General features: G+C 33.8%; 1 pseudogene; it reads right to left on the bottom strand.

The window, feature by feature from the left end:
- LOC104724214 lies at positions 4651 to 8387 on the bottom strand (annotated as a pseudogene).

Genomic DNA, 9343 nt, shown 5'->3' on the forward strand with positions numbered 1-9343 from the left:
CAATGTTAACTTCAACAGTTGAATCTTGGTTTGATTTTCGTATCTTAGCCGCATAATCTTGGAGCCTTGCAAACTGCTCATCATACTCTTTCTCAATCCATCTCAATGCTTTATTCCTTGCAGCTTGACATTGAGGCCTGGATACTGTGATCTTCCATTTCGCTTTAATGATTTGTTCTATCTTCATTGGCATGAAATACTCAGGTTCTTCTCTGATTTGATCTAGAAACAACCTAGAGATAACATGAACCTTCAAAATATCACAATCTCCATTCGGATTACATGTATGCTTATCAATGTACTTATTCACCCTCCACCTCCTACATTTCTTCGTGATTGCACAATATATGCGCCAAATACATCCATCTCCAGCACATCTAAATCCAATCTTGGTTTTATCATACTTGTATTGTGCGATGTTGCATCCAGTCTTCAAAGCATGGCCGAGTACAGCTTCCGTAAATGCAATGGCGTTGAAGAATGTCTGGTGATAGTACAAAGTCCCATCTACTTTTCTGATGTTGTTCCGCTTTCTCTCCCGACAAGCTTCATCATCTTCATCACTTGAACCGCCTGGATACTCATCATGAACGATCGATGGTTCGTCTATAAACTCCACTATGGCTTTCTCGATTTCAAACGCATCTCGCTCTCTTGGATCTTCATCGTCGGGTTCATCATCTTGGATCGGCTGACCTTCTCCTCCTTCCTCTGGCGGAACAGACCCAGTAGCAGTAGCAATAGCCTCGTTATGAACGACTATCCCATTCATCTCCAGCTCATTCGAATCCATGGAAATTGAGATTTTTTTCGTTTCTAGGGTTCTTCGATTTGGGGATTTTTCAGTTTTGGGGATTTTATATTTAACGGGTTTTGAATCGGGTCGATTTGGGTTAATTTCTGGGTTAATCCGGTTTTATTTTGTTGGCACGCGGTTAATGTATATTCTGGAACAGTAAACCAATGATAAACCACGATTTTAGCATAATGTGTGAACAGAAGTTTCAAACTTTACAATTAGGGGGATACTGGACTGAAACTTACGAACTGGGGGGACATAGATCGAATTTTAAAAACTGGGTGGATGTGGTGCTATATGAAAGTTCCTGGGGGATACAGATCGTTTTTTCTTATTTTTTTGACAAAGTGTTACATGTTATGTATTTAGATCCCATATGATTTTTTTCAAAAAAATATGATTTTAATGTTAGACACACATTGTTTCTGGAAATGACACATATTTTCTTTAAATATACCATGATAGTTTTTGAATAACATATCTTTTTTCAAAAATTACAATACCATGATCTTTGTTTTTTATTTGAGGGCAGTTTTGATTTTTCTCATTCCTCAAAAACGTTAGTTTTCTACCGTTTCTGTCACATGGTTATTATCTTAATTTTTGTTGGATTTAACTACTAATATTGTCCTTATATATTTCGTTCATTATCTTTTTGTCAACGAATTATATATATATATATATATATATATTTTGTCACGAACCGGTTTTTCATTCATTAAATATGGTCTGGTACAGTTGGTAGGGATAGTAAAACCGATTTTGCTAACGCATCGGCTTTCCTATTGAACTCCCTCGGTACAAAAACAAAAGATACATAATCGAAACGACAAGATAAACAAAGGATGTCATGGTGAATCCCGTGAAGCTTCTTGAAAGAAGCCTCCAAATTGAGAGATTTGATCAACTGTAGTGAATCAGAAGCGAAACAGACGTTTTTGAATACAAGATCCAGGGCCTGGACGGTGGCCAAGAAAAGAGCCGAAGCTTCTGCCATGAGGGGTGAGGAGATATTTAAACACGTAGATCTTGTCTGGGCTTCTGTAAGGGCTTCTCTATCAGCGAAGATCCAGCCAAATCCAGCTTCCATTGATTCCTCTCGCCAAGCGGCATCAGAGAAACATTGGACTTTGTCCAAACGGGAGAATGGAGTTACTCAGATCTGATGTGATGGTTGTGGTGTTGGTAATTGATCTTGTGCCTCACTCCATTCTCTGGCCGACGCAACTGCAAGGGTAAGGATCTCAGATCTGGAGAAAAGTCGGTTTTGGAAAATCTTTTTATTTCTAGCATACCACAAAAACCACATAATCCATGATGCAAGACATCCCTTCCCTAATCCACACGGGGGTAAAGAAGTGAGGCTAATACATGTCTCAAAACCTTGTTGTAGGGTCTCGAACAGGGCGGATTGGGGTGGAGTCTTGAAAGGTGAGGATCTCCACACTTGGAACCATCTTCTCGTATTATACTAACAATTTACAATTTTAATAAAACCTCTATAAATCAATATTTAATAAATTAATAAATTTATTTATTCTCGAATTCAGATCATATAATATATGACTTAGTTCTATAAAATATTTTTTTTTCTCTAAAAACTCAATTTAAATATATAGTTTTATTAAGTCTATGAATATATATATATATATATATATATATATATATATATATATTTTGGAGAAAAAGTTGGAGTTAACAGCTTTTGTTGTGGATAGAGTCAGGGGGCTACTAATAGGATTTCTTGGGGGGAGTTGATGGATGGGCGGTTCTCAGTCAGCTCACTGATTACCAGAGATGGTTTTCCAAAGCCGAATATGGAAACTTTTTATAAGAAGGTGTGGCCTGCACAAGTGCCATAGAGGATTAAAGTGTTTTTTTGGTTGATTAGTCATCAGGCAATCATGACAAATGTGGAGCGTGCGAGAAGACATTAGTGTGATTCTGCGGTTTTTCAGGTTTGTAAAGGCGGTTTCGAGACTATTATAAATTTTTAAACGTGAAGGTCCAGCGGTGGCTGGTGTCTGGAAGAGAGGTTGGTGCCAGTATGAATGCATCGAAGGTTCTTTGGTGCTTCTTTGCCGGAATGTGTTTTTGATAATTTTTCGGAGGGACCCGCAGGATCAGATGGAGTATCCTAGTCCATTCTGTTTGCAGTTTCTATTTTGTGGGGCTGGAAATGGAGATGTAGGAATATGCTTGGTGCGAACTGAAAGTGTCGGGATCGTGTTCGCTTTCTCAAAGACCTAGCTAAAGAAGTAACAATGGTGAATGCTGCAAAGGAGGTGTCACTTTCTAAGCGGCTGCGAGTAGAACAAATGATTGGTTGGAAGAGACCAAATGCGGGTTGGATGAAGATGAACACGGATGGTGCATCTCATGGTAATCGAGGGTTGGCCACAGCCTGAGGGGTGTTGCAGGATTCAGATGGTCGATAATGCGAGGGTTTTGCCTTGAATATATGGCTATGTTCGACACCGCTTACAGAGCTTTGGAGTGTTGAGAACTTACGATTGACCAGGGTAGAAATAAGTTGAGAACTTACGATTCGAGAATATTTGAGACGAGGTCATAGTTCTAAGTAATTTTGGTAAAATGCGATACTTCTGAGTAGTAAACATGTCATCGATCCTTTAACGTGATTATGACATATGTCATGTTTTTGATTGGTTATAAAGTTTTTATTTTGTATATCTGAATTATCTAAGACTTATATATATATACCATCATGATTATAATTTTCAAATTTTTATTTTTATTATGTTAGATTAACTTTATTTCAATTTCTCAATAAAAAACTTTTATTGGGTTGGTGATAAAATCATTGTACTCGAGTATATAATTTTTCACCAGTTGTTCATCCAAAATATCTTTGGAGTAAAAAAATTCATGGTTAAAAAAATTCTGTCACCAAACAATTTTAGTAATTGTAAGAACTATAATTATGCCAAAATGAAAGTAAAGCAACATAAAATTTGTTTAATTTGTTTAAAAGACATTTTAGGTGGTGATAAAGAGCATACTTTAACAATAAAATATTTTGGGTGTAAGAGCATATTTTTGATGGTAAAACATACAGTAAATTTGTACGTGGTTATTAATTATATGTTGTTTTGATGAATTCTTTGCATGTAAAATATTTTGTTATAAGTTGTAAAATGTTCTTGAAATTTGACAATAATAATATTTGTAATGATGAGTATTTGGCAAAAGTTTTGGTGGAATATAATTTAGCTTTAGATTATTGTAATAATTGTTATAATATATTTAAAATATAATAAATAAATAAGTGTATAAAGGTAAATACAAATATGATTTTTTCTCTAACTAAATTATTAATATATTTAATTCAGGAAATAATCTGTTTTTTATATTATTAAAAAATTGTTTATGGTTTAGGATTTATTTTCTTCAACAATTTTAAAATCCGCTTATCGTGCGGACCCTTATCTAGTCTATAATTAACAAAACCTACAAAATTATCTAAACCTCTATAAATCAATAAGTATCAATTTATCGATAAATTAATAATTTTATGAATGAGTAGAATATTTGATCCAATATTATTAATTGGTAAAAGTTTACTGTATCTTTAAATTCGCTAAGCGTACGTTCTCGTTCCAAAAGAAACACTAATTTTTTTTTTTTTTTAACTGTAAAACAAGCATTGCCTAAATTTCCATATATATGTCAGTATGTGTGTATATAGCTCAGAAATGTAAATTGTTGAACGAAAACGTAAGATGAATTTGTGAAAATATGGTTTTGCAGCTTGGGTAAGAAGATCAACCCTTGCTGGAGAAGCTATCAGAACTTGAATTTTAGGAACAAAAGAATTATATTACGTGATAGTACTGTCGAAAGACACACTTATATATAGGAGACGCTATAAGTGGAAGAGAGTTGAAGATACGATGTCATCAGAACATGACTTATTAAATGAGATTGTCGCAAGACACGCACGCCACACAATATGAGAAACCCAAGACGTAGTAGAATGAAAAAAAAGTAAGAGAGCATTAAAAAACAAATTTAAAACCGTTGGGTAGAACATGAATCCCAAGTTGATGAAGCATGTTACTGGATTTTCCATGGAACCCAACGATCTGGTGTTTATCCTTGTGAAGCACGAAGGTTGGTGTTGTACCAACCATGGTTATACCTCCTAATTTATCATCATAAATACCCTCCACTGAGATAAATTTTTCAAACGGATCCAACTCGAACTGCAAAACAAGAAAAAAAAAACATCAACAATGATAATAAAGTTGACTAAGTACTATATATTTAAATCTTTAAATTAGGAAAACTGAATTAATGACCTCTTCGACACGAGTTATCATGGTTTTATTTCCATGATCATCTCCAATGACCAAACGAGCGCTTTTGAAGTACATAAACTTGACAAAGCCTATAATGTTTTCGCTTAGTCCAACGTAAATCTTGTTAACACTGTTGAAAGTACCACCATCGTCCCAAGAAGCTCCTCTATCACCACCTTGTGCTTCTAGTTTCGCTGCATCAGGAGTAGGAGGGAACGGACGGTAATATGCTCCTAGAGCATTAACATTACTCAAACCAACATTATCATATCCATGGAACCCAACAAGAGCGCTATCATTCTTCCTCAGCACAAATTTTCTACCATCAGCTACTGTTCCAAATGTTGGAGAGGTTCTGTTTTTTGATGTTTTGAAAATCAATGAAGAAATCCACGTCATCTTAAGACTCGTAGTTACTAAGGTCCCCTCCACAGACGTGATAAATTCATTTGGATAGTCAAGCACAAACTGTAATCACAAAAAGCTTTGTATAAGCGCTTCAAGAACCGATATATATATATATATATATATATTAATGGTCGATAAATTGTTACTTGAATTAGTTTAATAGAATCATGACCTCCTTTTCATTTTTAAAATCACGTCGGCACGCATTCCTCCTTTCCACTTTTCCGCCATGATCATACTCAAACCTGACATTATATATAGTACCTGTACAGTCGACGTACACCTTTCTTACGCCATCATAATTACAACCATCATCCCAAAGCAATCCTCTAGGATCACCTTGGTATTCCAGTTTATTAGGAGTGGCCGTACTGAAATATGCTCCAAGAGACTTTAGGCTTTTGTCGGCATATCCATGAAAACCAACGATCCTATTTCCATTGGATGCAAGTGAAAACTTCCTTCCCTTTCTACACCCAATCATAACAGAGTTATTGATGTTATTAGTTTTGAAGTTAATCCCTTGGATGACATTGGACGCATCATCGTAGTAACATTCGACATGTACTAGATACTCCTTTTTTGACTGGTTTATCTCTAACTGCAATATTTGATGAAAATGTTTACTACAACATTTAATAATATACTCAAAATAAATGGACATATATTTAATATAATTTCTCAGACATACCTTCTGTGTGAAACCATCGCCAGTGTCACCACGGATTAATCCACTTTCTAGTTTTCCATTCTTGACATTAGTCAGTTTTGATATACAATATGCCTTCAACACCACCTAGTACCTCGATCTTTGATATATTTTCATGGTCGAATCCATCGTCCCACTTCTTGCCTCCTATACCACCTCTCGCTTCCAATCTCGTAGGAGTAATGGAAGTGAAGTAAGCTCCAAGAGAAAATATTTGTTTGTCATCAGATCCAAGAAAGCCGATTATCTTCTTTCCTTTGACTGCTAGCGTAAACATAGTACACTCCCAATCATATCCCATCATCTCAGAGGTCCTGAAATTGGTTTTGAATTGAATTGCTTGCAAACCATATGACTTTGTGTTGTAATAAGCGTCAACAGATTCAAGGTGTTCATCTCGTAGATGGTCAATCTCAAACTGAAATACAGTGAAAATAAAAATACTACAAAGTCAGCATTAACTTCACCTCAAATAAATAAATATATATATTATGTATGTTTTTTTTGTGCAGACCAGTTTAGTGTATGTCTGTTAAACATCTATATACCTTTTTGAAGTACATTTTGGGTTCTATCCTCCTTTTAATTTTGCTTATTTAAAATTTTAGTCTCTACAAAATTGTACTAAAACCAATAAGTAAAATATGGTAAATTGATAAAATCAATTTTTATAGAAAATAATTAATTCTACCTAAATTCCTTATTAATAGCAATTTTTTTTTCTATATATGTGTCCCAAAATAAAAAATAAAAATAAAAAATCAATCATTAAACTGTATACACTAAAAAATAAACAATCAGTTAAATTAAATAATTATATATTAAACAAAACAATAATAGTATTATTTTAAATAAATACAAAATATTATTCTGATTAGTTATACATTATACAAACAGTTATATTTCGTATTTTTAGTGTTATATCCTGATAAAATTATAATACTTTAAAAACAGTTGTATCACCTCTTAAATATAAAAAATACTAAAAATTAAAAATATATAATTTTATTACTAAATTAAATATCATCAAAATCAAACATCATTATAAATAAAATTAAATACTCCCTCTGTTTCATATTAAGTGTCATTTTAGACTGAAAGTTTTGTTTCAAAATAAGTGTCACTTTGTATTTTCAATGTAGATGTTTAGTAAATTTTCCAATTTTATCCCTACTAATTTAATTTATTAACTAATAGAATAAATTGTATAATATATTAATAAGGAGTAAAATAGAGATTTTCTTAATATGTGTGAAAATTTTTAAAATAATGACACTTAATATAAAACAGATGGAGTAATTGTCTGGTGGTACATTAAATCCTAGTACAGTACATTTTTACCTTTAAGGAAAATTTTCCCTTATATAAAAAAATAACTAAACTACCCCTACGATATCCGATTATATTGGTGTGCATCATACTCCTAATTCAGTGGCAATTTAAGGAAAAAAAAATATATTATTCGGCTGCCTCAGACTCCTAAACCAAAATAACATTGACATATATATATATATATATATATATTGACGGATTTTGCCTATATCTAAACGTCTATGTGATTTTGGCTGCGTAGACATACCGTTTGTGTGAAACCATAGTCAAAGAAACCATAGATTTTTCCATCTTTTAGTTTTCCACTCTTTACATAGTTGAAACAAATGGATGCTATGCCTTGACGACCCCCTCGTACGTATATCTTTGCTACATCGTCATGGTCCGATCCATCATCCCACTGATTACGTTCATTTAACTTGATTCCTTTCGCCACAACCTTTTGGATCATCTTGAACTGACGATATCAATCTTGAAAAAAGAAAACATAATGTCAAGGGAAGAACCAACACAACCAATTGCAGAAACGAATCTGCGGGAAATCATTTTTTCTCGATAAAGTGCGGATTTAGGTGTGACTAGCTACCATGGATTAATTAACATAAAGAGATCTTTAAATTTCTACAACTTTAAAACTATGCTTAGTACGTTTACAACAATGGGTTTTGATAAGATCTTACTTAAGGTTAAGAGATTGGTGCGAAGAAATGGTAAGCCTGCTTATGGGGGAGAAGAGAAAAGAGTTGACCTCTGAAGATGAAGATCGAGACTGCTGTGTGCCTGTGTTGATCCGCGCAAGTCTAGCGATGGACTTGTCTTTTCTAATAATATACAAGTTTTGGCCATTTTTCCACAATATGTATATATGTATTATTATATGATATGAGGCTGCTGGTAGCAAGATTAAATATTAAATTTGTGAAAGAGAATCTAGTTGTGAAATTATTATTCAAAAACGTTAGCGTATAAAAATAAACGAATAGCAATAATTGTTCAATGACTACGTGAAGTCTTCCTTCAACAAATGATTATTTTTAAACGACCTTTCATCTCATTGACCGCGTACACTTTGTTTTTGATAAGGGAATTTTAGTTAGATATTATACATTTTAGTTAATATTATGAGAATCTACAAAAAAGATTTTATTACTAGAATATTTTGGATATTTTTAAAATACCCAGCATATTCTTGTTTTATAATACCGGGAAAAATGTTACTACAAAAATGTCATCGCTACGTCAGACGCCACATCAGAAATCGCTAACGTGTATTAAATAAGTCAGCCGTAACGCGTTATAGAGGTAATGACGACTGAGTTATAGGTATGTTGCGGCTGATTTATGGAAAAAACAATTGAGTAAGATCGGACGGCTGACTTAGAGCATAACTCAGCCACACGTTACGGCTGAGTTTTTAAAATCTGGCTGAGTTATGACGGCTGAGTTTTCACCCGATGGTTGAGTTGTCAAAATTTTGGCTGAGTTAGAGCATAACTCAGCCATAACGTGTGGCTGAGTTTTCACTCAATGGTTGAGTTGTCAAAATTTTGGCTGAGTTATCAATACGACACAGAATTTTTCACCGTCTGGCTGAGTTCTGAAAAACGGTTGACTTATGAGATGTAGTTACAGCTGAGTTATGATTAAATCTATAGCTCAACCGTGATAGGCTGACTTATCGTACAACTCGGCCATTTCATGGCTGACTTAGTAGCAAAAGATTAATTACTAGAATGTTATTCAGTTACGGCTGACTTACTAAAAGATACGGCT

Source organism: Camelina sativa, chromosome 11, assembly GCF_000633955.1.
Source record: "Camelina sativa cultivar DH55 chromosome 11, Cs, whole genome shotgun sequence".
Lineage (NCBI taxonomy): Eukaryota > Viridiplantae > Streptophyta > Magnoliopsida > Brassicales > Brassicaceae > Camelina > Camelina sativa.